This window comes from Microcaecilia unicolor, chromosome 1 (genome assembly GCF_901765095.1).
Source record: "Microcaecilia unicolor chromosome 1, aMicUni1.1, whole genome shotgun sequence".
Taxonomy (NCBI): Eukaryota; Metazoa; Chordata; class Amphibia; order Gymnophiona; family Siphonopidae; genus Microcaecilia; species Microcaecilia unicolor.
The window spans coordinates 115,193,218-115,216,618 of record NC_044031.1 but is presented as its reverse complement, the minus strand read 5'-3'; the positions used below and the strand labels follow the sequence as shown (position 1 = coordinate 115,216,618).

At 43.9% G+C, this 23,401-nt stretch overlaps 1 long non-coding RNA gene across 1 annotated transcript; it reads left to right on the top strand.

Annotated features, from left to right (window-relative positions):
- Positions 1-11,524: 11,524 nt before the first annotated feature.
- LOC115460080 lies at positions 11,525-22,990 on the top strand. The gene is made up of 3 exons (XR_003940369.1): positions 11,525-11,535; positions 12,512-12,517; positions 22,892-22,990. It is a non-coding gene; the product is annotated as an uncharacterized LOC115460080 (long non-coding RNA).
- Positions 22,991-23,401: the final 411 nt, after the last annotated feature.

Below are 23,401 nucleotides of genomic sequence, written 5' to 3'. Positions count from 1 at the left end.
AAGCAGCATCAAAAAGGTGGGCTTTTACTTAGAAGAGACACACTTATAGGTTCTGTGCTGTTGCCATTTTTATATAATACCTTTTTGTAAATCTCTCCCAAAAGGGGTAATGCCATAGCAGGACATTTATGTGAAAGGTCCAAAAAGGTGTTCATTTTATTCCTATTTTATAAAGGCAACATAGATGTCTCAGTGCCATTATAAAACAGGCTGATACACTGACCTCCAGTGGGGCACAATCTTGTTCTTAAGAAGGTGAAAAATATGTGCGTGTACTCATGTATTTTATAAAATACACATGTTCATATCAACTTTGCCACAGCTCTGTCCAAACCACACTCATGGAAATGCCTTCATTGGTTGTGTATGAGTGTACATGCCATCTTCTCAATGTGCATACTTATACCCAAATATGCTGCTGTTTGTAGATCATAATCAACAGCTACATAGCAATGAAACTCCTCTATCATCGCTACATAGCTGTTGATTATGATCCTCTTCAGTAACACCGGCTGGGATGTCAATAACTTCTTCATCTGACGCGTTTGAAACAGCTGCATCTGTTTCATCCCTCTCCACATTCTTAAGAAAGTTTGCCCGCTTGTAGCAGTTCACGATGGTTGCCTGTGTAACATGATTCCAGGCTTCTTTCTGCATATGTAGGGAATTCAACAGTGATAGATTATGAGCCAGTTCAACAGCACGTTTATCCTTGCCAGTCTGGTCATCCATAACGCTCATCAGACAACGTAGCACAAGAGCCCGATAATGTTGTTTGAAATTGGCTATTATGCCCTGATCCATAGGTTGGATCAGAGAGGTACTGTTTGGTAGGAGGAAGACCACCTTGACGTTAGACAGCCTGACATCATCACTGTGTGCAGCACAATTATCACAAAGCAACACAATCTGACGCTTTTGTGCCCGCATTCTAGTGTCTAACTTCTTTAGCCACTGCTTCCAAATTTCACCAGTCATCCACGAATTTGTGTTAGCCTCATATGACACAGGAAGTTGCTTAACTTTCTTGAAGCAACGGGGCTGTTTGCTCTTTCTAATGACGGGGGTTCCAACTTCTCACTCCCATCCATATTGCAGCAAAGGAGGATTGTCAGTCAATCCTTTGATGTTTTACCTCCAGTAGTTTTGGCATGTTTGAATACAAGTGTTCCATCAGGAATCTCTCGCCAGTAGAGACCATTTTCGTCAGCATTGAAAATGTCACAAGGTGCAAACTCGTTCAAGATGGTAGGAAGAACTGAAACAACCCAATTTTCAGCACCAAAGTCATCAGTGTCTTGTTTCTCACCATGCTGTTTCTTGAATTTTATGTTGTTTCTCTTCTTCCATCTTTCCAACCATCCAACAGTGGCTTTGAATTCAGTTAGACCAAGACTTTCAGCTAGCTGATTAGCTTTCTCCAAAAGTAGTGTGCTTATGTGGAGTCTTTCCTGCAGAGGAGCGGTCTTAAACTATGCATATAAGCAAATCTTGCACTTATCAGTGGTGCGCTTAACCGAAGTTTGTCCCCATAGAAATTGATGGTGCCAAAAACGGGACCGAAGTACGGCATGCAGTTAAACAGAGCATGCGCTTATCCGACTTGAACTTAAACGGAGTGCACTGTACCAGATTATCATTGATTATCCTGACTTCTGTAAGAGTTGTGTGAAGCATATGAAAAGATTCATTTCCTTGCATTAAGAGCTTCGTGCTATTGGCGTTCAGGTGTTTCTTAGATATTTTTTTAATCCTAATCAATTGAAAAGTTGTATTGATTTGAAAGTAGTCTGGCTGGGGGCCAGGACCACTGCATGAGTACAACATTTTTCTAGAGTTCACTGTACTTGTGCATTTTATACTAAGCCTAGCTGAAATATTTATTGACTTGTCTTAGGTTGATATTCAAAAGCAGTATGCAGCCAGTGGCAGTGCTTACCATATAGATGCATTTTAAAGGAACTTCTGTGGTGGTTTTATGAATAGATTTTATGTGTAGAACAACCAAATCTATCTGTTCAGAAAAGGAGCATGATTTAGAATAGAGTGACAGGGCAAAAAAAAGAAAAGGCAAAAATGGGAAAATTTAATTGCTAAACATATAACTGATCATGCCAACATTCAGTCTGGGTGGCCAGCAATTTTTTTTAGATGTATTTTGTTTGGAGTGATAACACCTATGTTGAGGTTCAGTCCGTCTACCTTTCTGTATGCATGTTTTTTTTTGCACATGCATAAACAGTTGAATACAATGGAAAACATGTGCCTCTTGCTGAAGTGACACTGGAGGGAATGTGCTGGTGAGGTTCCCTGGCCTGTTGGCACAAAACAAAGTGGCTCACCACAGCAGCACAGTAAGGAATGTACCAGAGAGGTTCCTCGGCCTGATTGCACAAGAAGAGTAGCTCATCGCAATGACGCAGAAGAGGAAGTCTCCCAGGCCCATAGGCGTAGACTGGGGGGGGGGGCGAGGGGGGGCAATGCCCCCCCAAACGACGATGAGGCGCCGCCGCGCCATTAGTTTAAAAAAAAAAAAAAAACACATGCACGCACGCGCTCCTCTCCGTCCGCTTGGCTTCCCTGCTCTCTGTCTGCGTCCCGCCTTCCTCTGACGTCAGAGGAAGGCGGGACGCAGACAGAGAGGGCAGGGAAGCCAAGCGGAGTAGCGGACGGAGAGGAGCGTGTCCGTCTACCCCTCTCTCTTCCTCCCTCCCTCCCTCCCTCCGCCGCAGGCAGCAGTCTTTTCCAGCGTTCCTGGCAGCGGTAGCGTTGTACACGCTGCCTTTGGCTCTGCCCCGAAGCCTTCTCTTCAAGTTCCTGTTCCCGCATAGGTGGGAACAGGAACTTGAAGAGAAGACTTCCGGGGCAGACCGAAGGCAGCGTGTACATCGCTACCGCTGCCAGGAACGCTGAAAAAGCTGAAGACTGTTGCCTGCACCGGAGGGAGGGAGGGAGGAAGAGAGGGGGTAAACGGAGTCACCATCTTGGACCTCGCGGGGGGGGGGGGAGCAGAGGGAAGATGGATGGGACTGGGAGGGGTGGGGAGCAGACTAGCAGAGGGAAGGAGCAACAGATGGATGGGACTGGGAGGGGTGGGGAGCAGAGGGAAGGAGCAACAGATGGATGGGACTGGGAGGGGTGGGAAGCAGAGGGAAGGAGCAGGAGATGAATGGGACTGGGAGGGGTGGGAAGCAGAGGGAAGGAGCAGGAGATGAATGGGACTGGGAGGGATGGGACTGGGAGGGGTGGGGAGCAGAGGGAAGGAGCAACAGATGGATGGGACTGGGAGGGGTGGGGAGCAGAGGGAAGGAGCAGGAGATGAATGGGACTGGGAGGGGTGGGAAGCAGAGGGAAGGAGCAGGAGATGGATGGGACTGGGAGGGGTGGGAAGCAGAGGGAAGGAGCAACAGATGGATGGGACTGGGAGGGGTGGGAAGCAGAGGGAAGGAGCAGGAGATGAATGGGACTGGGAGGGGTGGGAAGCAGAGGGAAGGAGCAACAGATGGATGGGACTGGGAGGGGTGGGAAGCAGAGGGAAGGAGCAGGAGATGAATGGGACTGGGAGGGGTGGGAAGCAGAGGGAAGGAGCAACAGATGGATGGGACTGGGAGGGATAGGACTGGGAGGGGTGGGAAGCAGAGGGAAGGAGCAGGAGATGAATGGGACTGGGAGGGGTGGGAAGCAGAGGGAAGGAGCAACAGATGGATGGGACTGGGAGGGGTGGGAAGCAGAGGGAAGGAGCAGGAGATGAATGGGACTGGGAGGGGTGGGAAGCAGAGGGAAGGAGCAACAGATGGATGGGACTGGGAGGGGTGGGAAGCAGAGGGAAGGAGCAACAGATGGATGGGACTGGGAGGGGTGGGAAGCAGAGGGAAGGAGCAGGAGATGAATGGGACTGGGAGGGGTGGGAAGCAGAGGGAAGGAGCAACAGATGGATGGGACTGGGAGGGATAGGACTGGGAGGGGTGGGAAGCAGAGGGAAGGAGCAGGAGATGAATGGGACTGGGAGGGGTGGGAAGCAGAGGGAAGGAGCAACAGATGGATGGGACTGGGAGGGGTGGGAAGCAGAGGGAAGGAGCAGGAGATGAATGGGACTGGGAGGGGGGGAAGCAGAGGGAAGGAGCAGGAGATGAATGGGACTGGGAGGGGTGGGAAGCAGAGGGAAGGAGCAGGAGATGAATGGGACTGGGAGGGGTGGGAAGCAGAGGGAAGGAGCAACAGATGGATGGGACTGGGAGGGATAGGACTGGGAGGGGTGGGAAGCAGAGGGAAGGAGCAGGAGATGAATGGGACTGGGAGGGGTGGGAAGCAGAGGGAAGGAGCAAGAGATGGATGGGACTGGGGGGGTGGGAAGCAGAGGGAAGGAGCAGAAGATGGATGGGACTGGGAGGGGTGGGAAGCAGAGGGAAGGAGCAAGAGATGGATGGGACTGGGAGGGGTGGGAAGCAGAGGGAAGGAGCAGGAGATGAATGGGACTGGGAGGGGTGGGAAGCAGAGGGAAGGAGCAACAGATGGATGGGACTGGGAGGGATAGGACTGGGAGGGGTGGGAAGCAGAGGGAAGGAGCAAGAGATGGATGGGACTGGGAGGGGTGGGAAGCAGAGGGAAGGAGCAGAAGATGGATGGGACTGGGAGGGGTGGGAAGCAGAGGGAAGGAGCAAGAGATGGATGGGACTGGGAGGGGTGGGAAGCAGAGGGAAGGAGCAGGAGATGAATGGGACTGGGAGGGGTGGGAAGCAGAGGGAAGGAGCAACAGATGGATGGGACTGGGAGGGATAGGACTGGGAGGGGTGGGAAGCAGAGGGAAGGAGCAGGAGATGAATGGGACTGGGAGGGGTGGGAAGCAGAGGGAAGGAGCAGGAGATGGATGGGACTGGGAGGGGTGGGAAGCAGAGGGAAGGAGCAAGAGATGGATGGGACTGGGAGGGGTGGGAAGCAGAGGGAAAGAGCAGGAGATGACTGGGAGGGGTGGGAAGCAGAGGGAAGGAGCAAGAGATGGATGGGACTGGGAGGGGTGGGAAGCAGAGGGAAGGAGCAGGAGATGGATGGGGGTGGGAAGCAGAGGGAAGGAGCAGGAGATGGATGGGACTGCGAGGGGTGGGAAGCAGAGGGAAGGAGCAAGAGATGGATGGGACTGGGAGGGGTGGGAAGCAGAGGGAAGGAGCAGGAGATGGATGGGACTGGGAGGGGTGGGAAGCAGAGGGAAGGAGCAGGAGATGGATGGGACTGCGAGGGGTGGGGAGCAGAAGGAAGGAGCAAGAGATGGATGGGACTGTGAGGGGTGGGGAGCAGAGGGAAGCCTACTGGAAAGAAGACACTGAATAAAACAGAAGACACTGGGACCAAAGCGAATAGAAAAACTAAATGATCAGACAACAAAGGTAGATAAAAGTATTTTATTCATAATTTATTAATTGAAATGTGTCAGCTTTTTGAAATGTGATCTGTGATATTTTGCCTGTAAATTCAATTCCTTTCTCCACATTAGCATATTCATTTGCATATGTATATATGCAAATGATATGCTAATATGCTCCGCCCATTCTTTGCCCCCCCAAATGAAACAGTCAAACTACGCCTATGCCCAGGCCCACTGGCAGAAGTGGCAAAAGACCTAGATTGGAGTGGTGAAATGGAGCTTGCTGGTGAAGTGAAAGAGAAAAGGAAAGGAATTGAAAGGAGATGAGATAGGGGAAGAAATAAGATAGAGGGAAGAAAAAAAGAACTTAATGGGGAGACAGGGGTTGATTCATACCTTCCAGTAGTGTCAAATCACCTCTTCTCATATTTAGTTATATTTCTCTGTAGCACACATTTACTCCCCTGAGTCAGCCGCTGTACAACTCATACACCCCCATCCACCCTGGCAATCCCTCAACACCACTTTCACTCGTAATTCTGCATTCACTCACCTAACTCCTCCACTTGAAACCCCTCTTTCACCCGTTGTCACGGTTGTGGCTGTGCCCTTATGTTCAGACCTACTGTTTCTTTATATCTAGCTCTGTGACCTCTCCAGTCTGCTTCATTTCCTATTGTTCTTCCTGTAAGCCAAACCTCGCTTTGGTCTCCCTGCTTCTGCTTCTTTTCCTACTTGTGACAACATCAGCCTACTCCTTTATAAGGACCCAGGGAGCTTTCCTACGTTGCCTTTGCAAGAGGTCTCTTAATCTTGTGTTACCTGTTTAGAGCATTTCCCTGCTTGGCTTTGTTCCTGAGTATCTTGCTCCTGAAGGTCTATTCTGTGTTTCTTTGAGTCTTGTGCTTCTATGCTTGCTTTGCTTCTGTGTGTTTGCTTTTGTACCTTGATCCTGAAACCTGGCTCTAGAGCCACACCCTGCCCTTGCTGTCTGCTGCCTCTCAGTCTGCCTGGCCTTTCCCTTTCCAGCTGTGGGTGCTGGTAAGCACATTGCTTCTTTGTTTGTTTGTCTTCCCTTATTCTGCTTAATCCTTTGCCTGTTATGTTTACTTCCTGGCTCTTGAACTCTGTTTCTGTCAAGTTCTGTTCCTGTTGTGTGTTTGAGCCAGGTTCTGCTCTATGTTTGAGCTAGTTCTGGCCCAGTTCCCTGCTAAGCCAAGTCCCTTTCAGTATCCTGTTCCAGCCAAGCCAAATCCCTTTCAGTATGCTGTTCCAGTCAAGCCAAGCCAAGTCCCTTTCAGTATCCTTTTCCAGTCAAGCCAAGCCAAGTCCCTTTCAGTATCCTGTTCCAGTCAAGCCAAGCCAAGTCTCTTTCAGTATCCTGTTCCAGTCAAGCCAAGCCAAGTCCCTTTCAGTATCCTGTTCTAGCCATACCAAGCCAAGTCCCTTTCAGTATCCTGTTCCAGCCAAACCAAGTCTCTTTCAGTATCCTGTTTTAGCCAAGCCAAGTCCCTTTCAGTATCCTGTTCCAGTCAAGCCAAGCCGTCCCTTTCAGTATCTTGTTCCAGTCAAGCCAAGTCTGTTCCAGAATCCTGTTCCAGCCAAGCCAAGTCTGTTCCAGTATCCTGTTCCAGCCAAGCCCGTTCCAGAATCCTGTTCCAGCCAAGCCAAGCCCATTCCAGAATCCTGTTCCAGCCAAGTGAAGCCCGTTCCAGAATCCTGTTCCAGTCGAGCCTGTTTGAGAATCCTGAATCCTGTTTGAGAATCCTGAATCCTGTTCCAGCCAAGCCTGTTCGAGAATCCTGAATCCTGTTTGAGAATCCTGAATCCTGTTCCAGCCAAGCCTGTTCACAAATCCTGAATCCTGTTTGAGAATCCTGTTCCAGCCAAGCCTGTTCGAGAATTCTGAATCCTGTCCCTGCCTTGTTTATTGTCTTGCTTCTGTTATTCTTGTTGACTAGCTCCTACCCTGTCTTCCCTGTCTAGTTGTGCTTTGTCTTGTCTCTTTCAGTCTAGTCCTGTCCAGATCCAGTCCTTGCCTTGTCCTTGTCTTGCCCTTTTCTGGACTCAGTTTTAATCTACTTCTGTGTTTTGCCTTGTCTTGCATTTCTAGGTCCCAGTCCTAGTTTTAATCCAGTTCTGAGTCTTGTCTTGTCCTGTCTGGGTTCCAGTTTTGGCCCTTGCCTTCTTTTTCTTGCCTCGTCTGGATCCAGTTCTTGTGTTGTCCATTGTGTTTAGTTACCTCTGTCCTGCCTTGTTGAGTCTGTTAGTTTATCCTAGTCCAGTCTGTTCTGATTCCTGCCTGTGCCAGCCCCGGTGATTTGTCTGCCAAAGGTCCAGCTTTGGTCCAAGGGCTCACCATTCCTGACAGTTGTGACACCCATTGATTCACTGAGTGCACCTTCTGCCTCTCAACCCTCTCAACCAATCAGACACTTACTCAACCCCCTTCCCCTCCTCTTCAGACATCATATCCCCTCTCCATCCACTTGGTCACTCGTGACTTTTGCTACTCAGCATCTTTTGTTCTACTCAGTCAGCCTCCCAACTTTGATTACAACCTTATCCACTCAACCTTCTATCAAATTAACTCATAGGTCCCTATAATCCTCCATCCTCTCATTCATTCATCCCATCAATTACTCTTATTCCCAGTATCCACTGACTCACTCACACACAGACTGACAGTGAAATACATCTTTGTGCAATGCTTACAGGATGCACTTTTCAACTTGTTTTTAAATGCCACATGGTGTTTAAAAAATGATGCATGTTCAGCACTACTGTAGAGATAGATGGTAGTACTGAATGTACAAGGAGACTATTCAGCAACTCTCTCATACATATACACCTTGCTGCTCTCTATTCATACACACTACCCACCTGCTCAATGCTTAAATATATATCCTCTTCATTTCTTGAGCTCTGTTCTCTATCCCTCTTTTTTTTTTTTTTTTTTTACATTTTAGAGGTCTTTTATTAGGATATACAGTATATGAGGGAGTCTATAGGACACAGCCACTTCCCCTTGAGCTGAATGCGCACCCAAACATTCAAGGCCTTACATGATGGCATTCCAGATAACTTATTTTGTTTTACAATTCCTTATTCCCTTTTATGAATCTTGCGATCTCTCATTGATCATAGATTGGGTCTTCCTTCTCCGTCTCAGTCTTGTTGGGAATCTATGAGATCCTCTGCTTTTTTCTTCCTATCCCCTTACTTCTGGAATAACTTACCTCTACATTTGCAAACCGAGCAATCCTTTCAATCCTTTAAGAAAAAACTCAAGACCCATCTTTTTGCCGTGGCATTAATGTGTGTTAGTTCTGGTGAACTTTTCAGCAACAGCAGTTAGGTACAGTTTTTATTTCTTAAGTTTTAGTTGCCTCTGCTTTCCTCTGTAGTTTTCTAAAGTTAGTTTTGGATCTGCCCTGGCCCTCAATGACATTCTGTTTTCTTTTTATATATTTATGAAATTTTGTAAATCGCTTAGATATGGGATTTCCCAGGATTTGTCAATTCATCAAATCATTAATAAACATAGACATTACTTCATTATGTCACTATTTATCACTGGTTCCATTTTTAGTAATGAGACCTGCTTACTAATAACGAGTGTTAACGGTGTTACCGTACACTACTCCAATAGTGCCCTTTAGTAAATCTAATTCTTATGGGAGCAGGTTTACAACTGGCCACCTCCTTTTACATGAGGATGCATGATAAGAGCCTATTATATAAAAGCACTTAGGCACCCAGGTTCTCTTATAGAATACTAGCGTAACCCATTATTGGAACACCTAACATTTATGTTGCCACAGTTATCTCAGGGGCCACAAAACAGGAAAACACCTCTGCATAAAGTCCAAGGAAAGCAGAAGAGTAGAGAATGCAGCACAAGCTTCAATCCAAGGAGTGTTGAACAAAACACCTTTATTAGCACCAAACAAAGACCTGACAAGGGGCCATGTTTTGGGGGGAGAGCCCGCCTGCCTCAGGGGTCAAGGATTACACTGTTGGTAGGACAAGGTAGCATATGATACCAGAAGTAAAGTTATCCTGATGTGATTATATGTGAAAGGATTGTACAAATGTGAAAATGCTAGTCAAAAAATGCCTTGGCGCCAAAATCATCACTTCTACTATGTCAAAGCTACTGGGAACACTACCCATGTCCTACACAAGTTCTTCCCACATGTATGTCCTCCCCCCTCCTTTGCGTTTGCGCACTATGGGGTCCTTTTACCAAGCTACGGTAAGCATTAGCATGTGCTTACTACAGCTTAAAAGAGCTTATCGTGGAATGTATTCAGGTGTCCTGCAGTAAATTCTGGGTTAGCATGCGCACACCATGTGCTACAAAATTATTTTTATTTTTACCACAGAGAGGGCATGTCTGGGAGTGGAGAGTGGGTGGTTCTGCAGTAATTAGCGCAATTACATTCTCATGCACTAACTGATTAACATGTGATTAGTGTGAGAGCCCTTACCACCTACAAAATAGGTGCCAGTAAAAGCTCACATGCTAATCTTTTTCAATGGTCACGTGCTAATGGCAACAATAGCGCATGGCTATTAATACAAAAATTCAACAATTGGCCATTTTACTGCTATGCTAAAAATGACCTTAGTTCACAGGAAAGACCCATGTAAGTCTACCTTTTAGTGCTGCTTTATAAGTGCCCTGCTGGCACTTTTGTGGGTAAATGTATACTGTAACCAGGTATCTCTCTTGTGCAGCCAAGGATAGAACAATCTCCTCCAGCCACAGGCTCCCAGTACAATGAAGAAATAGATGTCCACCAGTAACTGCAATCTTAAGGACTTTTATTCCATGCAGTTTTCTAGTACACAGTTCCCACAGCAGCATAGCACATACAAGGATTCAATACAGGCTTACAGGCTCCAGTCTGGGCTCTTTATCCAGGGTACAATAAACAGTAATTCATTTCCCAAGACAAACAGTTCTTTCAGTTCATCATCACAGTTCAGTCACCAAGTAGCAGTTTCTACCTTCTATCCTCTTTACCTTCAGGAGAGTTCAATATTTTAGGGACTCCTTCTACCCAAGGGTTTTCCCCTGCATCAGCTTCACAGTGAATTCAATACTTTTGGGACTTCCTCTCAGCCAAGGAATCTCAGCCTGCTTCAGTACTTTAGGGACCTCCCTGCCCAAGGGTTTTCAGCCTGCAACTGCTTCTCTCCTTCAGCTCCTCTCTCCTGAACTGAACTCAACTGCTGGGACTCCTTCCCACCTGCCTAATCAATCCCTGGCTTCAGCTACCACCACCAATCATTCTCCTTCCATTAGCTTCCTCACACCCAAACCAGCTGAGTTAAGCATTAGACTAATGAGACCAATGATGAGCTCCTGCACACAGGGTTTCCTAACTCTCGTTCCGCCTAGTGGCAGCCACTCTACACAACCTGCCAGCTTACACCCATGTCTTCCCTGATTGCAGCTAGGAGTCCAGTCTGGGTTCTTCATCTCCCCATCTGGCTCCTTGCCTGCAATGCCTTCTGGGACTTGTATTTCAGACTGAAACTGCCTTAATCCAACTATCCTGGATGTGACTTTATCACAATACATATGTGCATATATGCTAGTATTCTAGACATTTATAAATACAAGGAGCATTTAAATATGGGCACCTAGATTATAGAATGGCTCTTCACTATAGAGCTACTTATATGTGCAAACCCCTGTACTGCTATGGATTTACAGCCTGTCTCACTGACACGACTACTCAATAATTGCCGTGGATTCTTTTGGATTCGTATTAGATAAATGAAACCTTTATTAGAGGTGCTAAGTTCTACAATGATTAAGGTATATATAATGATTAGCTATATAAACACAATGATTACATCACTGGTCTCTACATCTAAGCAATGCTAAGAGTTGTTAGACCAGGAAAAGAAGCAATAATACATACATACAACATCACTGGTCCTTACATCATCCAGGCTCTTAACTTCAGCTGGAGGAGCCCGTTACAGCGAAAGCCAGGAGTTTTTTAAACCAGGAACAGATCCTCCTCTGCGCAGTACGTACGTTACTCACAGATGTGCTCCCGATTTTACTGAAAGAAACTCCCCTTTTTATTAGGCTCAGAACTCATGTTCAGACCTAGGGAAAATTACAGAATGCTTCTATGTTTGTGCAGCGCTGCGTATGCCTTGTAGCGCTATAGAAATACTAAATAGTAGTAGTAGTAGTAGTAGTAGTAGTTTAGGTAAACAAGCCATACTGTGGGAACATGGTCACATGCTCTCCAAGTCCAGGTGGCCAAGCTGGGCCTGGAAAACAAGTGCCATCCTCCCCTTCACATACCAAATTAATTAGAGCTGTGTCTTATCTTCTGCATTCCAACTTATTTTCACACAATCAAAGTTACACAATGATTTTTAAACAGAATTACTTCTAATCGACAATACAGACCCCGAGTGCACTGGTTGGTCAAGATAGAGATGAAAAACAATCTTTAAAATTCACTTCCATTACAACCCTTTAGCAATGCTGTTCTTTTGTTGAACGTCTTTCTTCATATAATGGTCTTTTATTCACAGGAAAAAGGTGTATCACAATGTGTTTTCTCTATACTTGAAAAATTATTCAAGTACAGATTTGATATTGTTTACTATATTCTATATTTAGGACTTTGACAGCTGAAAGCACATATGTTTTACAGACCTGGTGTAACTGTGGGTGTCCAAATGTTGCAAGGGCACACATAACTTACAGTATTCTGTAGGACCCGCCCATGTCCTGCCAATGCTCTGCCGACATGTATATCTCTCTTGCAGTTGCGCACTATAGCATTTATGTGTGCTCTTATAGAATGGCGATTAGATCACTTATGCATGTAAGTGCTCCTTTTTGCTGCATTTGCTCGCACAAAGAACCACATTACCAGCCTGCTTATTTTCGAATGAGAAGGGCGCCCATCTTCCGACAGAAATCGGGAGATGGGCGTCTTTCTCCTAAGGTCATCCAAATCGGCATAATCAAAAGCCGATTTTGGATGTCCTCAACTGCTTTCCGTCTCGGGGATGACCAAAGTTCAAGGGGGTATGTCGGCAGTGTACACAAGGCAGGATGGGGGCATGGTTAACAGATGGGCGTCCTCGGCTGATAATGGAAAAAAGAAGGGTGTCCCTGATGAGCATTTGGCCGACTTTACTTGGTCCATTTTATTTCACGACCAAGCATCAAAAGGGTGCCTGAATTGACCAGATGACCACTGGAGGGAATTGGGGATGACCTCCCCTGACTTCCCCAGTGGTTACTAACCACCTCCCACCCCAAAAAAAACAACTTCAAAAACTTTTGTCTTTTTTTTTTAGAGTATGTCCTTTGCTATGCCTCCGGCAGTTGAGGACATCCAAAATGTGGAGTTTTTGTGAAAAAGACATCCATGCCTTTGCTATGCCTCCAATACCCTTTTTATTTACTTATTTGGATTTTTGATCACAAGTAGCAACAGTAGGATTTGAACTAGCCACCTCTGGATTGCAAGACCAGTGCTCTAACCACTAGGCCACTCTTCCACTCTGTGCTGTGCCCTTGAAATTTGGCCATCCCTGTGTGGGGGGGGGGGGGGGGGGGAGGTATGTGTGTGTCAGCGGAGGCATAGCAAAGGCATGGACATCCTTCTTTCAAATATTTTGGACGTCCTCAACTGCCCCCCACAGGAATGTCCAAATTTCAAGGGAGTGGGATAGAGTGGAGGAGAGGCAGAGTGGCCTAGTGGTTAGAGTGCTGGTCTTGCAATCTAGCAAGTGGCTGGCTCAAATCCCACTGTTGCTACTTGTGATCTGAAATCCAAATAAATAAAAGGGGTGTCAGAGGCATAGCAGGCATGGATGTCCTTCTCACAAACATCCATATTTTGGACATCCTCAACATGCAATTGCCATCGCTTCCCCTCCTTAGGAAGGAAATTGTGTGCAAATTACCAGCTTATTTTATGCATGCCCGTTCCTTTCTAGATCGGTAAGGGAAGGGCTTTTTCCATTCAGTTAGAGGGACCAGTGCACTACAAATGCTGGCTACTCCCATGACCAAATGCCTTAGATTTGGTCGTTTCTGAGAAAGGTGTCCTCGCTTTCCATTCTATTATCACCGAAAACCAGGGACAACCATCTCTAAGGTCGACCTAAATTTCATAATTTGGGTGTTCCCGACCGTATTATCGAAACAAAAGATGGACGTCCATCTTGTTTTGATAATACGGGTTGCCCCGCCCCTTTACGGGGCCATCCTTAGAGATGGGCGCCTTAGAGATGGGCACCCCCGTTTGATTGTCCCCCTCCATGTGTACCTAGTTAAAGAGTTACATGTGAACATGCACTAGGCACTATTCTCTAGAAGTGCTATACCCCCACATTCTACATATGGGGTGAATTCTACAAGTCATGCCTAAAAAAATTGGCATAGAAAAAAAAACATTTAAGCACTATTTTATAAGCCATGCCTAAAGTTAGGGGAGGTTTATAGAATAGTGCTTAAGTGCAGGGGTCACGTATAAGTTTAGGTGCATCCGTTTGTACCATTGAAAACCTGGTCCAAATGCTCCATCTTAATTTATGCGCAGATCCCCCATCTTCTATAATTGCATGCATAACTGGAGTTTACGCCCATGCTTTGCCCAGAAATGCCCATGACCTTCCCATTTCCACACTCCCTTTTCCAGGATGCACATAAAATTTAGGCATGGATCACGTAACAGAAGGATAATTGTTTAAAATAGGAAAGGAACTCCAATTAAAATAGGACAGCAATTCAACCACACAAACTTTCTAAAAAGAAAGGAGATAGTGGAGGAAGGGGGGATGAGAGGGGAAAGGAGGTAATGGTGGGGGGGGGGGGGGGGAGTGTGAAAGGGGAGGTAGGTGGGGAGTAAGTATAGAGACGGAAGGTACAGAAAAATATAAGGGCATATTAGACTCAGATCAAACAATCCAAGATTAAGCTAGAATCAATGTAGGCTTGATTAAATTACCTGGTTTTCAAATCTGTTTTGAAACCATCGAATGACAAGCTGCTACAAATTGATAGGGGGAGATTATTCTAGGTGAAAGGTGACAAGAACTAAAAGGCACTATGCCTAGTTGATTCTAGCTGCACTAATTTGGGATTTGGCAGGACTAAATGATGGTCACTTGGGGAGAGATTCAATATATGGCACCTAAAAAAATTGGTGTGGAAATCAATGCCGACTAAACGTATTCTATAAGCAGTGCCTAGATTTAGGCATGGTATATAGAATACCACTAGTTGATATCTCAGCACCTAAAACTACACACCTCCATTTACACCAATGAAAATGTGGCATAACTCCCAGCAACTAGATTTAGGCACACTGGGCCATATTCTATAAATACGCATGCAAATTTTAGAATGCCCACGAAATGCCCATTTCCCTGCCTATAACCATGCCCCTTTTTGCCTGAGTGCATTAGAAGTTAGGCGTACTGTATTACAGAATACACTTAGCAAGTTGTGTGCGTAAATTCTAATTGCCAATTAGTGCTCATTATTGCTTGTTAAGAGCTGGTATCAACACTGATTAGCTTGTTAAGCCAATTAAGTTACGCGCATTGTCACAGAATATGCTTGGGTGTTGACGCAGATATCTAGGTGAGCTATATAGAATCTGGGGGTTGGTGCATGTAAGCGCACTCATTTAAACCTGCCATTGACATGGTGTAAATTGTCCCACCTAACTGAGGCACATCCATGCCAACTTGCACTAGTCTTCTATAATGGCATCTTGGCGGCCAGTGCATGGCATCAGTACGCCAAACGGAGGCGCCAATTCATAGAATTGTCTCCCATATGCATTATTTCAGGTTGCCATACAATTCCAGGCTTGTTAAGCATGGTTTTATCCTACAGTCCTTTTGTTTGATCCAGAGGGATCAAATGAGGATTAAAGACATTTAATTGATAAGGTGTGGCAGTGCATCAGTGCCTCAATAAAGATTAGTGCAGAACCTATTGAACAAGCTCTGTGAAACTACTGAAGCTGAAACTGTTGGCTTTTATTGTGAAGTATAAAACAAAATGAGCTGATTTTAATATATGTGTATGTTTATGACTTTTTATAAGAGAAGAGAGAAGACTGATGTGCCAGTGGCACTTTCATGATTGGATGCTAGACAGTTATATATTTTACCTTCCTTTTAGCTGTGTATCCAATGAATCATTATTGTATTTGTAGCGCTAGTGTATCAATATTATTACCCATATTTCAGTGTGGGTAATTTGCTAAGAAATAAAGGCTGGACAATATGCATGATATTATAAAATTACATAGGGGGTCTTTTACAAAGCGGCAGTAATCCCAATACGGGCTTACTGTACACTATCCTGGAACTACCACCGAACCAACGCGGCCACTGGCAGTAGTTCGGGCACGAGTGAAATTTTTTTTTATAGTGCATTGCTAACCTAGTGGTAATCAGGCATTGCTGCATGCTGCCCGATTACTACCGGGTTACCACGGGAGCCCTTACCACTACCTGAATGGATAGCAGTAAATTCTCCCCACCACATGGCCACGCGGTAAGAGCTATCTTGCCACATGGCCATTTTATTTCAGGGGCTTTTACCTGCTGTGATAAAAAGGGCCCCCAAAGCTACCACAGGGCCCTTTTTCCTGCAGCTTAGTAAAAGGGCCCCATAATTTCTAGTCTCCATCTTTAGATATCAAATATTCCTAAATTAGACATTGTCCATTACTGATGATTTCTTTTTACTTTCTTGTAACTGTTTCTGCACATGTTTCTAATAACTGTTGTATTTCTTATCAATTAAGACTTTCACAAGTTTTCCTTTTACTAGACAACCAGGTAGACCACTGGGTGTGTTTTGCAGTGATCAGAGGGTGTGTGTATATGGGAGGGGAGGGGAGGGTCGGGGGGGGGGGGGGGGTGGCTTCTACTTGAGGAGGCACTTTTGGTTGAAGGAGTCTCTTGAGCTATGCTTCCCAATCTTTTGTGGCCATGACCCTATGATTGCAGCCAAATAAAATTGTGTGACCCCCCTGGAGGTGCAGAATAATGATGCATCATTTGGGTTCCCAACCCAAAGTTTGAGAAACACTGCTCCTGAGGTAAGTGACCTGCCAGGGGCTGACCTGTTGGGAGATACTGTCAAGAAGGATGCAGTTAGGGGGGATGGCCGGTTGGGTTGCAGATCACTTATATAAGTTAGTACTGAGGCCCATGTTACATGCCTCCCATACTATTTGCCAAGACATGTTATAAAGGCCTGTGTGGTAAGTTTCTGCCCTAAAAGAGAAGCAAGTGGAAACACAGTTTCAAGAGATCAAGCCAGGATCAGGGGTGAGATGCTCCAAAAAACTTTATTGAGGACCCAACACGGTCCGTGTTTCGGTTTTTAAAAAAACCTTCATCAGGGGTCAATCAGTAGTAGCACAGGGGATATACTGACAGACAAAGGAGCTTGTAAAAATGTAGTCTCTTTTGGAGCTACACATTCAGCTTGATATATAGCACGTTGTTCTGCTCTTAATAATTTCTGGTCAATGTTTCCACCACGGGGATTTTGTTTAATAAGTCTTTTGCTGTGGCTCATCCATCCCTTCAAAATTCTGCACCTGACAATTTGAGAATTGAGGCCAGTGGGTGTTATTCTGTTGCTGGATTTTACCAGGGGAAAAAAAAAAACTGGCCTCAATTCTCAAATTGTCAGGTGCAGAATTTGTCTGTCAGTATATCCCCTGTGCTACTACTGATTGACCCCTGATGAAGGTTTTTTTAAAAACCGAAACACGGACCGTGTTGGGTCCTCAATAAAGTTTTTTGGAGCATCTCACCCCTGATCCTGGCTTGATCTCTTGAAACTGTGTTTCCACTTGCTTCTCTTTTGTGTTGAACTTTTGTGGAAATTTTTGGACCTTTTATTTCTAAAGTTTCTGCCCTATGCAGTAAAACGAGCTGCACTTTAGTAAACACCAAATCTGTCACCATTTCTGCCTCTCTCCAGATAAACATCCTGATCCACAGTTAGAAACCAGTACAGTGTGAAACAAGTAGCAGAACTATGAGAAGAGGGGTTATGTTATAATGGACTTATAACCCACCAACTCTCTCAATTGGGGTTCTAAGTGGGATACGAAAAGAGAACTGATACTTTTTATCAGGATTTGCAAAAGCTATTCAAAACTACTTCTTAAAAGAATTGGAAAACAGACAAGTCTTCACTATTTTACAAAAGGAAAAATAACTTATCTTAGAGTAGATTTCAATAGAAAGGTAATTCCATAACAGCACAGCAAGATATATAAAAGAATGAGAGTGCTTTAAACATCACATTTCTAACTGTTGGAAAAACCAGAAGCAAATAATTACAGCTCCAAGTTACTGTAGTAGAACTTAGCAGTTTAATCAATTGAGATAATCCCTCTGGGCAGTAGCCTTCTAAGACCTTAAACACTAAGCAAACCACCTTAAAATGAACCCGAGACCACACTGGTAACCTGTGCAGCTCCACCAACAGAGGTGTAACATGATCTACTCTTGATTTACAGTATATAAATCTAATCTAGCAGCTGAATGTTGAATTAGCTGTATCTTACTAATCAATTTTGTAGTGATTCCCAAATACATGGAATTTTCATAGTCCAGCAGAGCTAGAATCGATAACTGAACAATAATTCTAAAATGATCCTGCAAAAAATACAGACATAACAAATGTAGCTGTTTTTGCTTAAAATAAGCTTTCCGAACTAGATTCTTCACCTGGGGTTCCATTGTCAGTGAGGAATTTAAAGCATTCTCAGAACTTTAGAAGCTCTCTCAACATTAAGCCGAATCATTTCATTATTCAAAATGAATTTAGCGATATTAAATTTTTGTATTATCAGTATTCAATTTAAGACATACAGAGTGAACCACTTCCTAATTTTATCAATGCTACTATTAATAAATCTAGAAGTGGATTCAATACCTTGGCCAAGAGGAATCAATACAAAGATGTCATCAGCGTAGGAGAGTATCAGCTCGCCTGTGTTAAATTAAATTAGGCCAAGTGAACTCATATAAATTGTACAGGAGTGGAGAAATGGAAGAACCCTGTGGAACTTCACAAGGGGGTACCCAGGGAGATGAAAAAATTGCACCTTTCAATACCAAATACTGTCTGTTCTTCAAAAAGGACTCAAACCAATGATAAACAGAGCCCGCTAATCCAAACTCAGATAGTAAAGTAAGTAAAATATCATGATTGACAGTAGCAAAGGCTGCAGAAATATTGAATTGTAATAACATCATCTCTCACCCTCTGTACAATACCCACTTTACCTCAGAAGTCAAAGACAACATCAAGGTCTCGGTACCATGCCAATTTAGTAGCTCTAAGGGTGAATCTTTCAGCAAGAAAGAAGGAATACTGTCCAGAGGACACCCTGCACCAAATAACCTATTTACCAGTGGACATAAAGTAAGAGAAGAAACAGATGCAAAAGTAGTCCGTGCTCTATCAACTGGAATGTTTACTAACTGATCATAAGATTAAGAATGACAAAAATTAAATTCAATAGTAGACTTAAACAATTGATAAATATTATTAACCTTAGATGCAAAATAGCCAAAGCCTCCACTGAAGGTTGAACCAAACTAGGAGAGGAAGTTACTGTCAGATTTTGTTGTAATATTCCAAATAATTTCCATAAATTTGGTCACTCAATTCCCACTAAAGATAAGTTTTTATCTGTTATATTTAAGGACATTAATTGTAAGAAAGTTTTTGCGGAGGTTTTGATGCCTATGATTGTCTAGCACCTATACAGGTTCTATACCTGGGTGTTCTGAGGCTTTTACTCCGAAAGTTAAACTATTTTGGTGAAGTTGTTTTTGAACATTGTTTGTACTGTACTTCACTTTGCCCCTTTCTTTTGTTTGAAGCTGAGAAACATCTACAGCAGTGAGACCTACAAAATGACAGGTAAACCCAGATTACCAAAATAAGTAGAATCCACACATGGACCCCAACCTTCATTCAAGCTGAAGAACTGGCATGCAGTCCTAGAAGCAGAAAAACAGAATCTATCCCAGGACAAGGAGAAACTGGAACTCATATACCCCACACCTGCACAATCAGCAGCTGTTCCTAAGAAGCAAAGAGGTCCTTTTACTAAGCTGCGGGAAAAAGTGGCCTGTGATAGTGTGGGCTCATATTTTGGGCACACACTGGGCCATTTTTTTTATTGTGGCTAGGAAAAAGGGCTTTTTTTTAATGGGCAGGGAAATGGGCATGCATTGAAATTAAAACTAGTTTGCGCCTATATATGACCTGAGCCCTTACCATCACCCATTGACTTAGCAGTAAGGGCTCATGCATTACCCGCATGGTAACCATGCAGCGCATGCCAACTGCTGATTACTGCTGGAAATGCCCCCCCCCCCCCCCCGGTAGAAAACAGAAAATTATTTTCTACTGTGGGATTCGGTGGATGCCAAATTCAGAATTACCGCTGGGTGCATGTGCTAGCCCGGTGGTAGTGCAGATTTGACACATACTACTCACATGTTAGCCCTTCCATACCTTAGTAAATGGGCCCCAAAGGAGGTGATGATTGATGATTTCCTTCTGAGGAGCACAGAGTCATCCATCTACTGACCACATGCAATGTTCTGGGAGGTATGCTGTCTACCAGGTGCCTAGTTCCAAAACAGAAAGTTTGCTGAGATTTATCAAGCCTATTGTCTATTACCCTGATACTGCTTATCATTGTAGGCATGAACGATACTGCTAGATATACATCCTCCCCCAAGTTGTTCTACTTCCCAGCTACTAGTGTTGCAGTCCAAACATACTCCATCCATTATCCTGATCTAACTTTGCCATTTACAGGACCCAGACTGTAGAAATCTGCCCAACATTGGTCTTACTTGCCTACCTCTGGAGCTGCCGTCATAGCTCACTCCAGCTATGAGGCCATTTAAGTTTTTGTTTTGAGTCCATCTTTTTTCTGTATAGGGACCTCTGATTTTATTCCATGCATGTTAATTTAAATTGTGGCGCCAGATTTAATTCAAAGCAATGACAAACACTACTGAATATTTTCCTCTATATTTTAATGTTCCTATTAAAGTGCCCCTGATTTCCCAAACATATATATTTTTTCTTTTTGTTGTATATGTCAAAATAGCAGTATGAGCTGGCATGCAATGATATGGAACACTGAGTGGACAAACAACTTGAATAAAAGCGATAACAAAAACAAAGCAATCCCTGTGCAACATTGATTAATGTGTCTTTCCAGCCTCAAAGTAAAGCATCTGTGACTCAACAATTATGTTTTATTCTAGTTTTTACTGCTGAACAAAACTAACCCCACAGCCGAAAGATTTTCAAAGATGCACAGCTCAGACGTTTTATCACATTTTATTATGATTAGATCTCTTTATACATAGGAACACTGGCACATAGAAGATGCTGTCAGATAAGGAGCAAGTGGTCTATCCAGTCTACCCAATTACTTTGGATCACATTGCTAAAGATTTATTCAGCAACCAGCTGTAGACGTTTGATTGCTTATAGGATATCGCTCTTTATCCGGGTCAGTTTACGTTGACTTCCAGTCCTGAATAGAAGAACATATAGTACAAGTTCCCAAAAATAATTCAGTGCCCAGCCCCTTTCCAACACCCTGTTTTGTAATAGTGAAAACAGCTACCAAAACGAATAGGAGTTTTGCACAAATCTAGTTAGTTTCTTCTCAATACGTATAGATGCCTGTTTACCTATGGCTTTGTTACATGGTATCTGGCAAACAAAACCATAATGAGCACAATTGCACCTTCTGCAACTTGCCCACTGATGCCCCCCTCTGCCCACCCACTTCACCATTGCCAATAAGAGGAGATAGTAGGCTGAAAGCAATATCTCCACCCCTCTATATTTGCATCCTGTGTGGCCAGACCATTCACACAGCCTTTCTTGGTAAAGTGCTGTTGACAATCACCAACCTAACGGCATCAAATTGATTAGTTTGGGGGACCTGCAGTGGCACTGCATCATATTTACTTTATTTATACATTGTATTTTCTATATCACTTCTCCAGTTATCTCTGCTCTTGAGAGAGTAAAGGACAAGGTTTTTATTTTTGTTTCTGTTTTTTTTTTTTTTTACAATACTTGAATAGCTTGAATACTTGAATTCCCTTTCACGGTGTTGATTTCTTCCACCACTGCTGGTAGTTTGTTCTAAAATACTTCAATTTAATGTACCCTGGACAGGATAATAATGTCAAACCAGAAAAAAATCTGCACTTCTAGAGATCCTCAAACATGGAACTTAGGCTTAAATTCAATCAATATGCTACTTGTGCTCCTAATTGTCAATATTAGGGGCCAAAGTGAAACTATTTTCCAGCATCAACTGCAAATATGCTTAAATCTACATTTAAATAAAACAATCCCATTCTTTGTGAAGTCCACTCTGCACATACCATTTGCTTGTAAATTCAAAATCGGTTGCAAAATTGGTTACAGTCATAAAACTCATCTGCTTGATTATAAACTTTTCAACTCAAGCAAACAACTCACAATACAGGAGAGAAAGGCAATGTCAGATTTTGTTGTAATATTCCAAATAATTTCCTTAAATTATCCATTGTAAAATGATACATATATGCAAGAGCAACAGTTCAAAATATTTTCATTTTGATCATTTGATTGACAGGGGGTAATTCCCTATACAGTAAGTTGCCTAAAGTTGGATTCCAGGTTTTTTTGCGCACTAACCCCAAGATTCTATATACGCCACCAGATTCTATATAGTGCGCCTAGCATTGTGTGCCGAAATCCAGGCGGATTCTATAACTATGCATATAACTTAATTGGCTTTCACAAGCTAATCAGCATTTTTAACAGCACTTAACAAGCAATAATGAAAAGTTATTGGCATTGATGTTGCCTTTAGAATTTACATACACAACATCCTAAGTGTATTCTGTAAAGCACTGCACCTAAATCCTAACGTGCACCGGCAAAAGTGAACAGGTTATGGGCAGAGAAGTGGGCGTTTCATGGCCATTCTGAAATTTACATGCACTGTCATAGAATATGCCCTAGTGCGCCTAAATCTACACACTGGTATTTTTGCCACATTTTTGTTGGTGTAAATGGACATGCATACATTTAGGAACTATGAATTCTGCCTAGGTGTATTCTATAAACCATACCTAAATCTAGGCATGGTTTATAGAATACGCCTAGGCAAAAATGTTTACCAGGTGGACTTTTACGCACCATATATAGAATCTGGCCCACAGTGACTAAAAATGTGTGTGCAAATTTGGTAGTGTGGCAAAATTGTATGTACAATTTAATTGCTTAACAAGCCAATTGGGCACCAATAATTGACCAACAAACAATTATAGGCACTAATTGGAACTAATTAGATAGTTGTTGATGTTTCTTATGGCCTTGGGGATTAAATTCCACCATTTGGAACCCAGGTAGCTAACCCAGTTGTGTTGATGGATTTGTAGGTGATGTTGTTCCAGTTGGGTAGATGTAGTAGTAAGTAGCTCCTGGTTTCTGGGTTTGCATTCCTTGGTGATAATTCAATCAGGTCTAGCATGTAGTCGGGATACATGCCGAATAGTATTTTAAGATGAGGGTGCTGGCTTTAAAGAACAAGCTGGCCTTAATTAAGAGCCAGAGTAGCATTACAAGTAGTAGAGTCACTCTATCATATTTAGATTTTTTTAATATTAGTCTTGCTGCCATGTTTTGGACAGTCTGCAGTGATTTTAGCATGCTTCTTTGCATCCTATGCAGGGGCATAGGCACGGGTGGGCCTGGGTGGGCCCAGGCCCACCCACTTAAGCCCAAGGCCCACCCAGGAATGGTGCACCCCGAGTCGCTCTGAGGCCCCGCGTGGTATTCCTCCTTCCCTCCCTCGCCCAACCATCAGCCCTCCTCCGCTCCTCCTCCGTTCCCCCCCTCAGTTCCGTCCGCCCCCCCACGCAAATGTTTAACCTGTCCTTTTTGTTTCA